General features: G+C 38.3%; 1 protein-coding gene across 2 annotated transcripts in view; it reads left to right on the top strand.

Moving 5' to 3' along the window:
- The window catches only part of LOC140516445 (uncharacterized), a 269,830-nt gene that overhangs the window by 187,277 nt on the left and 64,414 nt on the right, over positions 1–18,139 (top strand). The window contains exon 13 of one of the 2 annotated variants that reach the window (XR_011971367.1): positions 8,422–16,772. The exons of the other annotated variant lie outside the window; for it this stretch is intronic. The gene's annotated coding sequence lies outside the window, so the exon portion shown is untranslated. Of the gene's footprint in view, positions 1–8,421; positions 16,773–18,139 lie in introns of those variants that run through there. 2 annotated transcript variants of the gene reach the window in all.

Genomic DNA, 18,139 nt, shown 5'->3' with positions numbered 1-18,139 from the left:
TAGCAAATTTCCTTGAGCACTGAGAGATTTAGTGACTTGTTTGGGGTTGCAGAGCTGGAAGGGATCAGAGATGAAACTTGAAACCAAGTCTTTCTGAGTCCAAGGCTGCTTGTCCATTCACCATGCATTAATGTTTCTCTATAAATAAGTTATTGGGTAGCAAGGACTGATGTACAGTTTCACTAGTACAGGGAACTCGCTGCTTGGGAAATTCCCTCTATAAAGATGGGTCGGAACATTCCCTCAAACTTTGAGAGGGGAAGTGATTTATTTGCTAGTGACCATGCAACCAGGATGCAGCAGAACTTTGAAACCTGGTCTTTCAGTCCTCAAAGTCTACCTTCTTTCTAATGTGCTTTGCTGTCTTTAAATATGTTTTTATATTATTCTATCAGTAAGGAGTCCAGCATACACAAGAGGGCCTGCTGTACAGATTCTTAGATATGATTTTCTAAAAAAAAAAGCAACTTTTGAGGGCTCAACAATCACTTTAATTAAGCACATATATCATTCTCTTACTTCAGGGGAAAAAGTCGGCACCCTGAACTTCAGAGAAAATACAAACAGAAAGACCAACAGACAGGGAGGGCTTCTAACTATTTAACCATAGATGATACACGAATCGTTACCAGAGAGAGAAGCACCAACATGTGGGTTTTCAAAGGCAGGGGGCTCCTTAGAGGCTGCCCAGAGTCTCATCTGGCACACAAACCTTCTTCCAATAAATAAGCCCCAAAGCATAACCTCACCTCAGAGTATATACCTACTTTTCAGAGCTGGTGAGCATGATTCTGGTGACCAGTGCCCCATTACAAATTAACAAAAGGTAGCTGAGGCCTCTTAATGGGAGGGGAAGATCTTTAACTCTTCCTCCCTTCTACCATTAATCTTACATTAACATTACAGTTAAATCTAACTATTGTAGGGGTATGTATTACTCATACTATATATTACATATTTTTTAATGAAAGAAATGGACTTTTTTTGTTTCTATCTTTGTATTCTCAGAGTCTAGAAAAGTGCTTAACACGTTATTTAAGTCACTTTTCAGTCCTGATTCATTCTCCATGACCCCATTTGAGGTTTTCTTGGCAGAGATACTGGAGTGGTTTGCTATATCCTTCTCCAGTTCATTTTACAGATGAAGCAACTGAGGCAAACAAGATTATGTAAGTTGCACAGGGTCACACAGTTAGTAAGTATCTGAGGCCAGATTTAAACTCCAGAAGATGAGTCTTACTGACTCCAGGCCCAGCACTCTGTCCACTGAACCACCTAATAAATGCTTTTTGATTGACATATGAATGTGAAATATTTGAAGACCACATAATCCCTTTATAGTATGATTTCTCAGTCCCTTTTGCTTCTATCTATTGTCACCTTCTTGTCTTCCTCACTGACTTCAGCATCTGACTCATTGTCTCCTCAGGGGACCGTGATCTTCATACTGATGATCCCTCTGATGACATGACTGCATAATTATTTAGGCTTGTCAATTCTCATAATCTCACAAACCACACACTGACTTGGCTGAGCTTTAGTCTTTAGTTTCTCTTAGAATTGCACCACTTCCAAGGTTTGAAAGAATCTCAGGGCCCTCACTGGCTATCTTGTCCAACTGATATTCAAACAAGAATTCAGCTTACAACATCTTTATATAAATTTTAAACTCATGGAATTGGCTCATGCTAAAAATTCTTCCCTTTGGTCATGTCTTTCTTTCCTTGCATCCCTTCTATCATCATTCATAGTGAGAATGATAAATCTACTCTTCAGTCTTATTGTGATTTTTCATCTCATGCTTATTTTCCCAGTACATCACTGGTACCCTTTTTTCACTTTCCTTTGTCTCCTTCCTCCTATCACGATCCTCTTATCTCTGACACACTTATAACTGACATGTATAGAATCCCAGAGATTTTTCCATTACCTCTCACACATAAATACATGAGATACTGGGAGAACTCAGAAGTCATACATATTATATGTGTATATGACATATGTATGGGTATATGTATACATATATACACTATATATGTGTGTATACATACATACATACATACACACACACACACATATATATATATATATATATAAAATCGTTAACTTTTGAACATAATATTGGCACAGCACAAACTTTTGATTACTATTTCTTTTTCTTCTAACTTTAAAAATATTATTTTATTTTTTGCCCAATTACACACAAAAACATTTTTACCATTCATTTCTGTTTGTTTTTTTTTTTTAAACTTAGTTGCAGATTCTATCTCTTCTTCCCTCCCCTCTTCCTGGTCCCCTGAGACATAAGTAATTTGATATAGGTTATACATGTGCAATCATGTAAAACATATTTCCATGTTAATCATTGTGTCAAAGAAAATTTGAACTAAAGAAAAGGCAAGTGAAAAATAGCATGCTTTGGTGTTTATTAAGATGCCATCAGTTCTTTCCTGAGAAGTGTATAGTATTTTTCATCATGCTTCCTTTGGGAGTGTTTAGATCACTATATTGCTGAGAAGAGCTAAGTCATTCACAGTTGTTCATCATACAACGTTGCTGTTAATGTGTACAATGTTCTCCTGGTTCTACTCACTTCATTTTGCATCAGTTTGTGTAAGTCTTTCTAGGGTTTTTTTAAAAATCATTCTGCTCATCATTTCTCAGAGCACAATAATATTCCATTATAATCATATACCTAATTGTTACTGCTTAAGACATATAGCAACATACACTACAGTCCATGGCACCAGACTGTGCCAGGAATTCAACATAATACAGAGGAATGGAAACAAAAATACTGGGAAATCACTCTGGTTACTTGACTCCACAGAGCTATATTATTCTCTGCTATCGAGGTTTCATCAGGCTCTCTTGTTCTCCTTATCAACAGAACCTGCAGTTCAGTGCATTGATCACTTCAGGATCACAAACACAAACATCTGGTCTCATTCCGCAGTTAGAAACTGTCTCTCAACAGGGAGAGAGAGGTTTATGTCCTTATTGGGGTTATTTGCAACAGCTTCTTTTTCCTGCTTCCGAGATCACTTGCCCTGTTTTGAGGATTTTGGTAGGGAAATCCTCATTACCCCATCTATTACCTCTTGAATGTTTTAGAAGCCACTAACCTACAATCCCTGGATTGGTTCTCCATCATTCTCAGGCTCTGAATCCTCATTTTGGGGCAAATGACAAGATCCAATTTCTTCCCTCTTGATTTGAGGTTACAACTGAAGAATGCACCAAGGTAGTTGATTTTCCTTACTAGAAATTTATAGTATATAACCTCAGCTAGGTAGTTGTGGCTGATCAACAATCCTTTTACTGTATCCTACTTGACTCCCTATCTGGATTGCCTATATCAATTATTCCAATTCTTTTTCTCTTTCCTCAAGCCCCCAACTGTGACTCCTAGCTTCAACAATTACAGCAGATGTGTAAGTCTCCTATATCAAAGAATATATTGTGACTACTTACCATGATTTTCTTTGGCTTTCCTCTTCTTCTATTTAAAATGCTCCTGTAACTTTAGTTACTCTTTGCTTTATCTGGTCCCAGAAAAAGATATCCCTCTTCCTAACTAAATCAAGAAAAGCAGTGTGATGAAATAGCTAGAGAGTTGGCCTTGAAGTCGGGAAGACCTGGGTTGAAATCCCATCTCTTACACAAACTATTGTAGAGGACAATATTCAATTAATTGATAAACATTTATTAAATATCTACTATGTGCCAGGCACTATGCTAAATCATAAATACAAAAAAGAAGCAAAAGACAGTCTCTGCCCTTAAGAAGCATATAATCTAATAATAATAATATAATCTAATAATATAATAGCATATAATCTATAATCTAACATGAAAATAATTATATACAAAGCAAACTATATACAGGACAAATAGGAAATAATTAACAAAGGGAAGGCACAGAAATTAAGAGGGGTAGGAGAAGGCTTTCTATAGTAGGTAGGATGTGAGTTGGGACTTAAAGGAAGCTAGAAGGTCAGTAGTTGGAACAGAAGATGGAGAGTGTTTCAGGCATGAGGGACAGTCAGAGAAAATGCTCGGAGCCGACAGATGAAATATCTTGTTTGCGGACTATCCAGGAGGCCAGTGTCAATGCATGGAAGAATACCTGTACAAGAATATTGGAAAGGTAGGAGGGGACCGGGTTTTGAATGCCACACAGAATATTTTGTATTGTTCCTGGAGGCAATAGGAAGCCACTGCAGTTTGCTGAGTTGTGGGGTAATATGGTCAAATCTCCATTTTAGGAAAATCATTTAGTGGCTGAATGGAGGATGAATTGAAGTGGCAGGGGGTTGAGGCAGATAGACTCAGCAGCAGCTGTGGGAGTAATCAAGGTGTGGGATGATGAGAGCCTGCACTAGAGAGGGGGCAGTGTCAGAGGACAGAAGGAGAAACCAAGTTTAGGGTTCACCAGAGCAAAGAGAAGTCACAGACTTTGGACTGAAGTCACATTAGTGATACTCTCTAGTCCAAAGGTGTCAAAGACATGGTCTAACTTTACCAAGTACCACCCAAACAAGATTAAAATGTAATTTGGATAAATTTAGCCAGATAAACAACAATACAACAAAACATATTTACTATTAATTTGTGTTTTTCTAACCCCATTTGCTGCTCAAATGTGTGGTTTAGTAGCTCTGTTTCTATTTGATATTGACACCATTAGTTTAGTCCAACACCCTCATTTACAAATGAGGGCACCAGAGAGAAGTGAAGGGATGTCCTGAAGGTGATACTGATGGAAGAGCCAAGATTGGACACGGTTCTTCTGACTCATTACTCTTCATTGTACCACAAAGCCTGGACTCACCTCCACTGGTCTAGTCTTGCAGAACTTAGGATCACATTTGCTCTAGGACTCTGAAAAGCGGGATACATCTACGGTGGAAAAGAGAGAAGAAGCCATTCCTAATGTGAACGATAGCTCGAGTCAGGCAGAAAAGCAAGAATGAGCAAGGCACGGAATCCCAGATTTAGAGTTAGAAGAGATCTAAAAGATCATCTTGACTCACCCATGGTCACAGTCATAATAATAATGATCATAATAAGTGACATTTATATAGCTCCTACTAATTTCCAGGCACTGTGCTATGTGCTTTACAAACATGATTTTACTTGATGCTCACAACGACCTTGTGAGATAGGTGCTATTAATATCCCCATTTTATACTTGAGGAAACTAAGGCATACAGGGGTTCAGTGACTTTTCTAAAGTTACACAGCTAATGAGTGTCTGAAGCCAGATTTAAATTCAGGTCATCCTGAGTCCAGGCCCAGATAGGAAGTAGCAGAGTGCCAAGGATGGTGGTACAAGCTAGGAATCCCTGCTACTAGAGGAAATTGAGGCTGGTGTATCGATTGAACTCAGAAGTTCTGAACTCTAATTGGGCTAAAGCTAATCAGGTATCTTCCCTGAGTCTGACAACACTGTGATGAGCCCCCAGGAATGGGGATGAGAGGCAGGGGGTTCACCAGGCTTCCTAAAGAGGAGCAAATCAAAGGAGATCATAAACAGAGCAGGTCAAAACTTAACTGCTAATTGGCAGTGGGATCAGATTTGTAAGTGGCTGCTGTACTTCTATACTGAGAGACGCACAAAGACTCAGTCTCCCTTTTTCTCTTACCCCCATATGTGACAGTTTCAGCAGTTAAACCAAAGCCCTCTTCTTTATTTCTCTGTGCTTTTCTTTGTAGAACCCTGACTCTAAGCACAGTAATCCCTGGGAGATATTTCTTGTTTTGGGAAGATAGCAAGAGACGCCCAGAAAAGCCACATTTGGTCTTCTGAAATTCCCCTTTCTATAAAGCGTCCACCACATTCATTTTTTTGCAATGAAGCTCATTTTCACATATGGCATTTCATAATGAAATAAAGCATTTGCCAAACTTCCGTCAGGATCATTGATGTGTCTGTATTCATACTTCATTTCGTTTGCCTGTGTTGGCATTATCTTTTCTGCTGTGCTCCTTTTCCTATTGCCTCTTTGCTTCTGCCCACAGTTATGGGGTATAGGCAGTTTTGTGCAGTTATGGGGTACATGAAGTCACTGACATCTGTTTTTCATTGCATTGCTTGATTGTATTCAATATACTACCCTATTTGGCATTCAAAGCCCTTCATAATCTAGTTTTCTCCTGCATTTGCAGCCTTCTTATACCTTACTCCCTGACACAGTCATCATTCCAGTGACACTGACCTCTGACTGTTCCATGAATGACACTCCATCCTTAGGTCTAAACTTCATTTTGTCTGTCCCCTATGCTGGAAAACTCTACTTCCTCTGCTCTGACTTTTAACATCTCTGGCCACCTTTATGTACCAACTAAAATCTGACTTCCTGGTCATCCCTTCTGTGAGATACCTTCCCCAGCCCCTCTTAATTCTAGTGCCTTTCCTCTGTTAACTATTTCTTATTTGTACTGTATACAGCCTAATTTGTGTGTGTGTGTATATATGTATGTGTATATATATATATATATATATATATATATGTCTGTATGTATGTATGTATGTATTTGCATGTTGCCCCTCCTCATTAAATTTTAAGTTCCTTGAGGGCAGGGACTGTCTTTTCTCTCTTTTTCTCTCCTCAATGCTTAGCACAATGCTTGGCACATAATACGTGTTTAATAAATGCTCATTGATTGATTGGTAGTATATTGGTAAAATACATATGTGGGAGCTAGGATGTCTCTTCCCATTTGAGCAGCCGTCTTAGTCAGAAGTCATATCTATCTATATCTTCATCTATATGTAGATCTATCTACCTACCTATCTATCTATCTATCTATCTATCTATATCTTTCTATCTATTTATCTCTTCTTGATTTTTATCACAAAGTCTAGGAGATAATGATCATTTTACCCCAAGATTCCCATCATCTCCACCCCAGAAAAAAAATTCCTTCCTCTTCATGAGAAATAGAAACAAAACAGAATTTCTCCATTTTGTTTCATCTAACTTTTGAAGGATAGAATTATTATCAAGAGAAGTCAACAAGTTGCTGGTTATTTTGTTTTCCATAGAGAAAGGACTCTGACTGATGAATCTGGATAAGTGGAACTCCCCATACCTACAATATAATGCTTCTTTATCAGGTTTCATTTCATTTTTTGGACTTCTCATCAATTTCTTTTTTTTCTTTCTATTTGGCCTGGATCATATTACAATGATCAAATTGCTTCTGTTTCTCCCTCTATTTATTGTTACTCTATTTATTGTTACCAGTGGCTTAATTCAGTTGGCTACCCACTCAAAGGCATGTTATATTTGGAGCAATATGGATCATTTATCTTTGTTTTGTTTTGTTTTATATTCTTTTGTTGGTTGCTGGATTGGGAGGCTGCTCTCTTCTGAGCCCACTGAAATCCTTCTTTAGTGTTTCATCAGACTGGAGGTGTCCTAGATTCTAAAAGGCTATGTTTGTGGAATATATGCTCTCTCAGTTCAGGAGGCTTTGAGTGACAGGTTATGTCTTCTGGACAAAGACAAACCCAGATGAATTTTTTAAAATATGTTTAACAGTAGGTTGGCTAAAAGGTGGCAAATCCCTTGGTCGTTGTAACCATGTGATAAATGTTAAATGGATAATAAATACATATACCTATTTATTTATTTATTCTGTTAATCATCATTATTCCCTCTGCTTCTAATAAATCTTGGGCAGTTACCATTTGTAAATTCTTGAAATATAGTGTCTGAATTTCTTTTTATTCATTATATTTCAGGGAGTCTGATGATTTCTAATATTTCTCTCTTTGACCTGTTTTATAGGTCAATTGTTTTTAATGGTGGTATCTTAAGTTTCTTCCGTATTTCTTCAAACTTTTGATTTTATCAAAATATTTCTTATCTTCTCATATAATTATTGATTATTATTTGGTCTCCTCCACTTTTCAGAGAGTCCATTGCTTGAATAATATTTGTCAAACTTCCTATTCTAAGCTATTTATTCTCTTTCCAATTCTTTCCTTGGTACCTTTTGTTTCCATCATTTCTTGCTTCATTTCTTCTAGGTATTCATGTAGCCCTGGTAGAAAATACATCTTTTTTCCTCTTTGAATCTCTGTTTGCATTTATTGCGATGTTATTCTTTTCTTATAGGTGGGATTTTTGGGTGTCTCTGGATCTACATTAGTCCTTTATAAAGCCATGATCAAATAGTCTAATTTCCTGCCTTGCCTCAGGATGGAGAAGACTAAATCTAAATGAGGTCTGTTTTCCTGGCCTCCTGCATTCAAGGGCCCTAAAAAGCAGATTCTCACATAGGCTGCATCTGGCTACAATGCAAAGAGGCATTGTGGTTTCTTTTCTGTTGATGTGGACTCATTCTCAGTGGTTGTTGAGATGCATATTCAGATTGATTCTGTTCCCATAACTGACTTTTTCTTCACAGGTGAGGAACAGACAAAGATCAGGTTAACCAAACTACAGAATGTGAGAAGAGGAGTAATATAGAAGAGGGTTGGAAAGGTAGGATGAAGCTACATGGTAAATGGTTTTAAATGTCAAATGAAAGGGTATCTATTTAGGTTTCATGTAATAGCCTTTGGAATGTAAGTGAGTGACTTATCTCTGCCCTTTAGAAAAATCCCTTTGGCAACTGTTGGAGAAGAAATTAGAGAAGGAGGAAACATGGAGCAAGAAGAATTTCTTAGCAGTAAGGGCTATACCAAAGTAGAAGAGTTCTTTTCAGAAAAGTGAGCCTTCCTTTTCCGTAGAGTTTTTAAAGCATACTAAATAAAAATTTCCTGGAGATACAGTAAATGAACTTCTAGGTCAGAATCAGGGTAAAGAAATGACCACTGAGGTCCCTTGCAGCTATGACATTTTGTAGCTCTGGATGAGGCAGCTTGGTGACTTAGTGGATAGGGCAATGGGTCTTGAGTCAGGAAGGTATAAGATCAAACCTGGCCTCAGAATTTACTAGCTATGTGACCCTGGGCAAATCACTTAACCTCTGTTTGCCTTAATCTTCAGGAGAAGGAAATGGAAAACCATTCCAGTATCTTGACCAAGAAGAATGCTATGCTCCACATGGTCAATGAACAACAACAAAGCTGATTTAATATAATAACCAGGGCTTTTAAAATATGATAGGGAATTAAACACTCAGTGCCTTAAGCAAAAAAGAAGAAATCAATAAGACTACTAATTACAGACTGAGTTGGTACTTGAGGGATGGAGGTGGAGTGGAGAATGTTCAGGTACTCTGACATCACAGAGGATCTCTCTGATGATAGAAAACCATCCCAGTTCTCTGGACTGAGATACCAGTCTGAATTCAGCTAGTGCTTATTCAACTCCCTAAGAGTTTCCACCTGTCATTTGTTCTCTCACCTCCCACAGGTCTGGTTAACTACTCATGGTCCTTATTTCCTAATTTGTAAAATGGGATAGTTGGAAAAGAAGACAGATGTTTACTAACTGTGTGACCCTGGGCAAGTCACTTAACCCTGTTTGCCTGTTTCTCCATTGTTGAATGAACTAAAGAAAGAAATGGCAAACCGCTCTAGTTGTGTTCGCCCTTCTTTGCCAAAGAAGACCATTCCATAAGAGAAATGATGACATGACTTGCATTTGACTTTGTTTTGAGTGAGTGAGGGCTGTGCCAGCCTCACTTCTCCTCCAGGGACATCTGAATCCAGTGACCAGATATTCATCATGATGACTGGAGATGGACAAGGATGTGCTGGGAGACCTTGGGCCCTTTAGGCCCAGGTCTATACAGGTACTCAGTTAGGGTGAGGTAATGACCATTCATTGAATAGGCTTGTTTAAGAAGTAGCCATGGCATGGCCCCTTTAATGAGGTAAAGAAAAGAAAGACCTCAGGCTGGGAGAGAAACAGCAAGACCTGCTATTAATAATCACTCTGAAGCCAGGAAGGTCCAGAAGAGAACCTTTAGGCAGGGGACAGGGACCCAATGGTGCCTGAGCTTCAGTGTGCAGTAGGCTCAAGGTTCAGGGAAGGGAAGGGACAGGAAGGGAAGGGAAGTAACATGGAATAATACTAATAATTGTCTACCTTAATAATCATTGCTTGATTAAAAGCCTACTTCTGTGCTTCATCTTGGCCTGGAGTGATGAGGTCCTTAAAGGCTAGTCTTGTATAAACCTAGATCTGCCAGATCCTTCCAAACTGCAAAGAATTTGAGTACAAGTCTCTAGGGGTGTCTCTCTTTGCTCTGCTCTGTCTTCTCTCTTTCTTTCTCTGTCTCTCCTCTCCCCATTCTCCAACAGGTGAGGATTTCAGAAGGTCAAAAATAGCTGAAGTAAGAAATTGTGACTTATGTTATGGAAAAAAATTTCAATAAGAACAAGGTATTGGAGCTTTTTATCATACTTTGGTCCTCACAACCCTGTGCAGCACTTGGCATTGAAATTGTCATATTGTCCCCATCTTACAGATAAGAACAATTTTTTTTTTTTTGTGGAGGGGTTGGGAGGTTGAGGAACAATGACTTGCACAAGGTCGTACACTTAGTAAGGACCCAATTCACGTAGTAAGGACCCATCCAATTTGTCAAGTGTCTGCTACTTGCACAGTTCTGTGGTGAAATCTGGGGAAGCAAAGACAAAGAAAGAGAAAATATCAGCGCCTCATCTTAAGGATCTTGTATTTTATGTGACCTCAAGAAACCCAGTACACTAGCTTCTTATGATGAAGGATTGCCCAAATACTTCAGTTTCAGCTTGTCCATTTATTCCTGATTGTTCGAGGAAGGGACTGAATCTTCTCATCAAGTTTTACTATTCACATTTCCTTAGTCATGATCATGATTTTCTTGCAGTCTTCTCTATCTAGAGAAAAGCAGAAAAGTATAACTTTTGTTGTCATTGACATGCAATCAGTATCTGATTGCTGATTCCCTCACTAAAGAGATGAAGCTGGGTGATTTGGGTAATTTTTTTTGCTCAAGGCCCATAGGCAATCTTGATTTGAAAAAAAAAACCAAAACAATATTATCATCTATTTCAGCCCTGCTGGACCTTGAAACCTGACCAACCTTGGATAAGCATCATACAGACATGATTTTGCTGAAAATGGGCAAATGGAAGTTTAAACATCTTTGTCCCTGACACATTACTAATATATCCTTGGGAAAACAACAAAAAACAGTAATGTCCCTCTTCATTATTGTTCTGGTGTTGGTCACTTTCCATTTTTTCCTAATTTTTTTCTGCTTTCTAAATTTTTTCAAGAGTATTATTACTTTAGGATAGTAGTGATCTATTTAAATAAAAACAGGAACTTTCTTTCCCAGGGCACATTATAACTTCATACCTACTCAAGATGCATCATTGCCAATGAAAAAAATAGGCAAAAGGAAAGGATTCACACCTATAAACACCAAGCACAGAGCCTTTCACCTAGTAGAAGATCAACATCTGTTGGTTGGTTCAATGAATGAATGAAGAGACCACTTCTCAAATAATTCAGATCACATATTTTATAGTTCAGTAAGAAGGGACAGATGATGGTAAAATTGATTTTTTTCTCTGTTTCCTGATTATTAAATAAGATTTTTCAGTAAATAAGCTTAATTTCTAATAACCCCTTCAGGTCCTTGAGGAAGAACTTAGGGAAAGAAGTGGTTTGCAATGAAAATAAATAAAAAAATTAGTTGATTGTTCAAATCATAGGTAACAAAACCATGGAATTACAGAATTTTACAGCTGGAAGGAAAGAGTTTCTACATTTTCTCTCCACCAAGTTGCTTCCAAATGCAGCACAACCAATATGGGAAAGTCTGCACCTCTTCTATTGATGGACTAAACCAGGCAGATCTCTGGGGATTTAACCTTCACTGTCTGGCTTCTGGAAAATCTTTGTATAGACTCCAGCTTCATGAGTTTTAATGACTCAGTCTACTGACTTTTGAAGTTCAAAGTTCATAGTTCTTTCCAATATTTCTTCATGAAATAAAAGAATGAAAAACATGAAAAAAATGAATGTAGAGAAGCAAAGAACAGAGATCAATAATCATGGCCCACATGTTGGTCTCTGATTGGGAAGTCCTGAAACATTTTCCTTTCCATTACTGTCTCTCTCACTGAAAAATTGCCTGGCATGAAGGAGTTAAGGCAAGAAGTTTACTTTGGGCAGTTTAGGTTGCATAACCAATGATAAAGACCTTTCTTCCATACATTTGTTGACTGGAACCACTAGTGAGAGTTGAGTGGAACCAGTAGACACCAAAGGTGGAAACAGCCCTGAAAAGAGCTCAGCAGCCATCACACCACAGGTACTGGTCCTCCCTGAACATACCCTACACCCCAAATTTGTCAACAAATTAGAACTCTTATCTGAGCATGAACAGTTTGTTGCTAACTTGGAGTGAAAGTTGAGCCAACACATAGTTGGCAACAGTGGAACAGAAAAAGGAGTGGGCAGCTGTCAGAGATTTGGTGTACGGCACTGCATTTGTTCATCTGGGTCAGAACACTCACAAATACCAAGACTGGTTTGATGAAAATTATGGGGAAATGTTCATCCACCTCTAAGAAGGCAGCATTTAATTATATCAAAAGCAAAGCAAAGCAAAGCACAAGTAAAACTTATAGGGATGCAGGATTCCTGGGTCAGTAAGAAGGTAGATGAAATCCAGTTTTATCCTGAAAGTAACAATCTAAAGTGCTTTTATATTTTCCTGAAAGCTATTTATGGACCAAAAACCTATGGTGCATCCCAACTACTCAGTGCTGATGGAGCCACATTGATTAGGGATAAGGACATGATCCTAGAGAGATGGGCTGAACACTTCCATGGTGTTCTCAATCAATGCTGAGGCCATTGACCGTTTCCCTCAAGTTGAAGTCAATCCCTTCTTAGCTGAACTTCCAACTGAAGAAGAGGTTTTGAGGCCCATTAGACTCCTTTCATGTGGCAAAGCACCTGGTGCTGATTCTATTCCGGTTCAGATTTACAAGGTAGGGGAACCATTGCTCATACAAAAGCTGACTGAAATTTTCCAGGTTATATGTCAAGAGGAGGTTATCCCCCAGGAGTTCAAGGATGCCTCCACTGTCCATCTCTATAAAGGTAAAGGAAATAGATTGTCCTGTGACAATCACAGGGTGGGGTCTCTCTTAGTCTTGCTGGCAAAATTCTTGCTAGAGTCCTGGGCAAAATGTACTCTTGCCAAAATGACTATTTTATGGAGAACTCTCATGGGGCAGAAGAAGTTGGTCAGAAGAAGTGATACAAGGACACTCTCAAGGTCTCTCTCAAGAGCTTGGGATTTGACTGTACAACATGGGAGACACTGTCACAGGACTCAGTATGGTGTGCCCATATCAGAAAGAGTTCTGTGCTCTGTGAACAAAGCAGAATTGAGACAGCACAAAGTAAACGTAGGATGTGCAAATTTGGGATATATACCCCAGATAATCACACAGACTATCTCTGCCCAACCTGTGGTAGAGCATTCTGAACTCGTATTGGTCTGACCAGCCACAGTTGGACACATTGAAATTTCACTTTATTATAGTGATGTCATTTTGGTCCTCTTTGAGAACTAAGGACAACAACCATGACTGGAACCAGTCAAAAATGTATGACCATGTTCCAAATTCCATGGGAGATTGTTTCATAAAGAATGGGCTTATAAGCCCATCATTTCATGCACGGACACAGACATTCACACATATGCACACGTGCCTATGGAGGGGGATGGAGTGTATAGAGTTTTGTGATATTAGTCTTCAAATACTAGAGATGCTTTCTGCCACTTCCCTTATGTCTCCCTCTCCTCCTCAATACAAGTCTTCTCTTTCCACGTCAAACATTCCTCATGTCACCTATTCCTAAATGGTATATTCTCAAGGCCTTTTGTCATCCTTGCTGCTTATTCTGGATGCTCTCCAGATCACTTTGGTTCCTTGGCAGGAATTCTACAGACCAGATATCTGTCAGTTAGCTGCTTCTAATTTCCAAACTGTAAACTACCATCCATCTGTTGATATGGAGAAATGGGGAACCTAAGAAAGTGGGAAAAGAAACAAGATAGTGGTAATTGTCTCATTCTTGAGCAAAGAGAACATTTTGGTCCCTATCTGACTCTCAAAACTTACATTCTCTCTTTCAGTTAAGTGTATTCTGACTGGATAAGTATTTCAATATAATTAACCTACCTTTTAATCCTATGAATTTCATTTCACGAATTTAAAACATTTGAAGATTTGGGCCACAGACTTCAGCAGACTAGAAAGGGGGTCCTTAATACAAAAAGGGAAAGAATTCCTGGGGTAGACAATTTCTGACACTCATGCTAGTTTTAAATACATGCTTCTAAGAACTCTTTGAACTGAGTTCCCCAAGAATTTGGTCAGTATTGATAATGCTTTGTCTATACACCATCAAACATCTGGTTTGAATTCATTTCTTCTACACCCACTCAATTGCCTTTATTTGCTCCTGGAGTGAGGGAATAAAAACTCTGCTCTGTCTAACCAGTGCATGGAAATAATTTGACTCTGAAGCCCAGCTGAAGCTGGACTTCAAGACCCTTTGAAATGGCATTTTCTCGTGTCATAGCAAAGATATTAACTACATGTGCAACAACAGGAGCAGATGTCAGCATGTATACAAACAAGGGAAAAACAAACGCAATAAAAACCAAACGAGAAATTTCACAAAGGGGACCTCTTCAGTCCAGTGGATCATGTCAGATTTATACTGTTAGAGGCTAGGTACTTTCAGTTATAGGAACTAAGAGTAGAATAAAACAATATCTTTAATTTTTCATGGAGACACATCACCAGCAAGCACATGTTGCCTTTGCTTATGGGGAGAGGTTGGTATTGAACATGGAGCCTGATGTCCTCATAGGAACCTTTCTAGTCTTTCTTCAGAACAGATTTTTGAAACGTAGTAAGATGGAGCCTGCTGTGCCAACAACAAGGGAGAGAAAATTGGTTATTCCTGGAAAATGGAGTGCAATCAGCAAAGTACAAGAGAAAGTTTGGTCTTTCAGATCACCATTGAAAGAGTAGACTAAAGTTGAAGGAAAAAGCCTCATTATAAAAAACCAATGCCCCTTTGGAGATGCATCTGTCTATTCAGAGAAGTAGACTATGATATTTGATTAAATGGTTTCATTATCTCCTCTAGTGATTCCTTTCTTTCCCAATTAAAACTGGCAGTAGGGTGGTAATAATGGTACCATCAGTTCACAACTCTCACCTCTTCTCAGGCATTGAAAGAGTGGATAAAGTTTAATGAGCAGCAAAGGTTGATATATGGGGGACACAGTCTGGTACAGTGGAAAGAGCATTCAATTTGGCATCAGAGGACATGGATCTGAATCTCAGTACTGCCACTTTATATACATATATACACATATGTATATGTGTGTATGTATGTATGTAAGTATACACACGCACGGGAGTGCACACACACACTCACACACACACACACACACACACATATTGTTGCCAAAGTGATTTCTGGCCCTCATTTTCCTTATCTGTAAAATAAAGCGTGTGTGTGTGTGTGTGTGTGTGTGTGTGTGTGTGTGTGTGTGTGTGTATGTACGTACACTAGATCAAAGGTGTCAAACTCAGGGCCTGTTAACAGACAAAATTCCATGCAACTGGGAAATGTTTAACACAATAAATAAAAATGAAATATGACATATCATGTTAATTTTTTTTAATTTTCTTAGCTAAGATGAGGCTTAGCAGGGATCTGTTTCTATTTAAGTTTGATACCAATGAACTAGATGATATCTAAGGTTTCTTTGAGCTCAAAGTAGAAGAACCTATGATCAGAGTGTGCTCACTGTGGGAAGGTGCTGGATTTTAAAGCTGCCCTTGACCTCTTTTGGTAACAAAAGCAGTAATTTCTTCTGTCACACTTAACTATCCACTACTCCTCCACTCCTTCAAATGTTCCATGATTTCATAAGTGTGGGTTCTCTCTCTCTCTCTCTCTCTGTCTCTCTCTGTCTCTCTCTCTCTCTCTCTCTCTCTCTCTCTCTCTCTCTCTCTCTCTCTCTCTGTTTCGATACAAATTACAACCCAGTAACCCCTAACCATAAAGAAAGCATCTTGCCTACTTTTTATTGAACTAATTTCAGTCCTGTCCAACTCTTCATGACACCATTTAGCGATTTTCTTCACAAACCTACTGGAGTGGTTTGCCATTTCCTTCTCCAGTCCATTTTACAGATTAGGAAACTGAGGCTAACAGAGTTAAATGCCTTGTCCATGGTCTTAAATCTGCCACCATAGGGTCCACCCAAATAACTGGAGGCCTTCATTGTGGTCTCTTAATAAATTAACATTGTGGTCTCTTAATAAAACTTCTTTTGTTCTCCACATAAAAGCTCTAGACATCAATATTGTTGCAATTGTTCACCCTTAGTTTTCTAAGAGGACTAGTGGCATTTACAGATCAAAATCATATCATTAAGCAAGAAGAATCAGATTAAGTTTGTTAACACCTATTAATTTCTCCCAAGACATACTTGTCTGTAATTGCTTGGCTCTAATAGGGGCACAGCCTCATTTTGTCAACAGTAATTAAAAGTAGTGAATAAGAGTTATTTATGCTAATACCATTTAGATAGCCGCTACTCGGAGACTTTTAGATACTATAGGTGGGTGCTAATTTGTTCTGAGGAGTAGGAAACCCTACCCAAATTACCTAAATTTGCAAATTAGTAAATGTGTGTGAGTGAAACTAAAATGGTAAGAATATTTCCATAAGAATAAAGTCATAAAACAGAAATTTGACTCTTATGCTCAGATAATGTTAATATTAACAATTATTAATTTATTAATTAAATATTGAGATTAGTTTAATTACTTGTCGATTAATATTAAGAACATAATGATATTATTAATGATATAATGGTATAATTAATATTAATATATTATTAATGATATAATGATATAATTAGTATTAATATATTATTAATATAAACAATATTCTTTAAAGACATTGGAGAAAGCAACAGACCAAAAGAGAGAGAGAGAGCAGTTGGAGTTGGGTTCAAGTCTCAGTGCCCATAGTAACAAGTTTGGTGATTTGGAGAAAGCTGAAGTTTTTTGAGCCTTGGCTTCCTCATATGTGAAATATAAATCACACTGGCCCTCAACAGCAGTTGTGAAGAACAAACAGTGTCACAGATGTGAAAGAACTGTTTAAACTCTACAGAATTATACAGGATATTACTATTTCTTAGCCAATTGATCCTCATGAGGCTAGGTTTATCAGAAGATACTTGTAGGGGAGTATGTGTGTGTGTGTATGTGTGTGTGTGTGTGTGTGACACACACAGAGATAGAGACACAAACACACATACAAAGAGACACACAGGAGCAGAGAGAAGGACAGAGAGAATGAGCATCACATTTAAATATGGGTAATGAATTTTTAATACTTTAAGAATCTCATCTATTTTGTACTGAGTTTGGATATGTGTGTATATCACTCCCAGTTAGACTATAAGCTATGTGAAACTAGAAATTGTTTGTCTTTCCATCCATAGTGCCTAGCATATAGCAAACACTTTATAAAGAGTTTTTGGTTGATCTATGATTTCACTGGGGGCAGGGTTAAGTGACTTGCCCATGGTCACACAGATAATAAGTGTCAGAGGCCAGGTTTGAACTCTGGAAGCTGATTCTTCCTGATTCCAGGCCCAGCTCTCTGTGCATTATGGAAACCCCTAGCTGTTCTGTCATTGATGATACCTGCTCCTAAAGGGTGGAAACCATAATCAAAGAAATCACATAGATTTCACTCATTCATGTTGGCTTATTAAGCTTTACTCCAGCATAGGAGAACAAACGATACACTGGTTTCTCCTCCAGAATAAGGTACCAGGAACAAAAGGAGTGACTCTGGAGTTCACTTTGAAATATAAATGAATTAAAATGGCTTTTATTTAAAGTTTCTCTACCAGGTCTTCGGAGATATTGTGTTTCATCAGCATATTATAGTGGAAAGTACACTGTATTTGGAGGAGAAAACAGGGTCAAATTCTGGCTTTGTGATTCACTAACTGGTTCCTTGGGTAAATTACTTCCTTTGGCTGGATGAATGTTTCCTCATCTGTAAAATGCGGAGAGTAGGATGGGATGTAGTCCTAAATCTATTATCCT

This window comes from Notamacropus eugenii, chromosome X (genome assembly GCF_028372415.1).
Source record: "Notamacropus eugenii isolate mMacEug1 chromosome X, mMacEug1.pri_v2, whole genome shotgun sequence".
Taxonomy (NCBI): domain Eukaryota; kingdom Metazoa; phylum Chordata; class Mammalia; order Diprotodontia; family Macropodidae; genus Notamacropus; species Notamacropus eugenii.
Note: the sequence above shows the minus strand (reverse complement) of the source record. Positions and strands in the feature narration are given on the sequence as shown.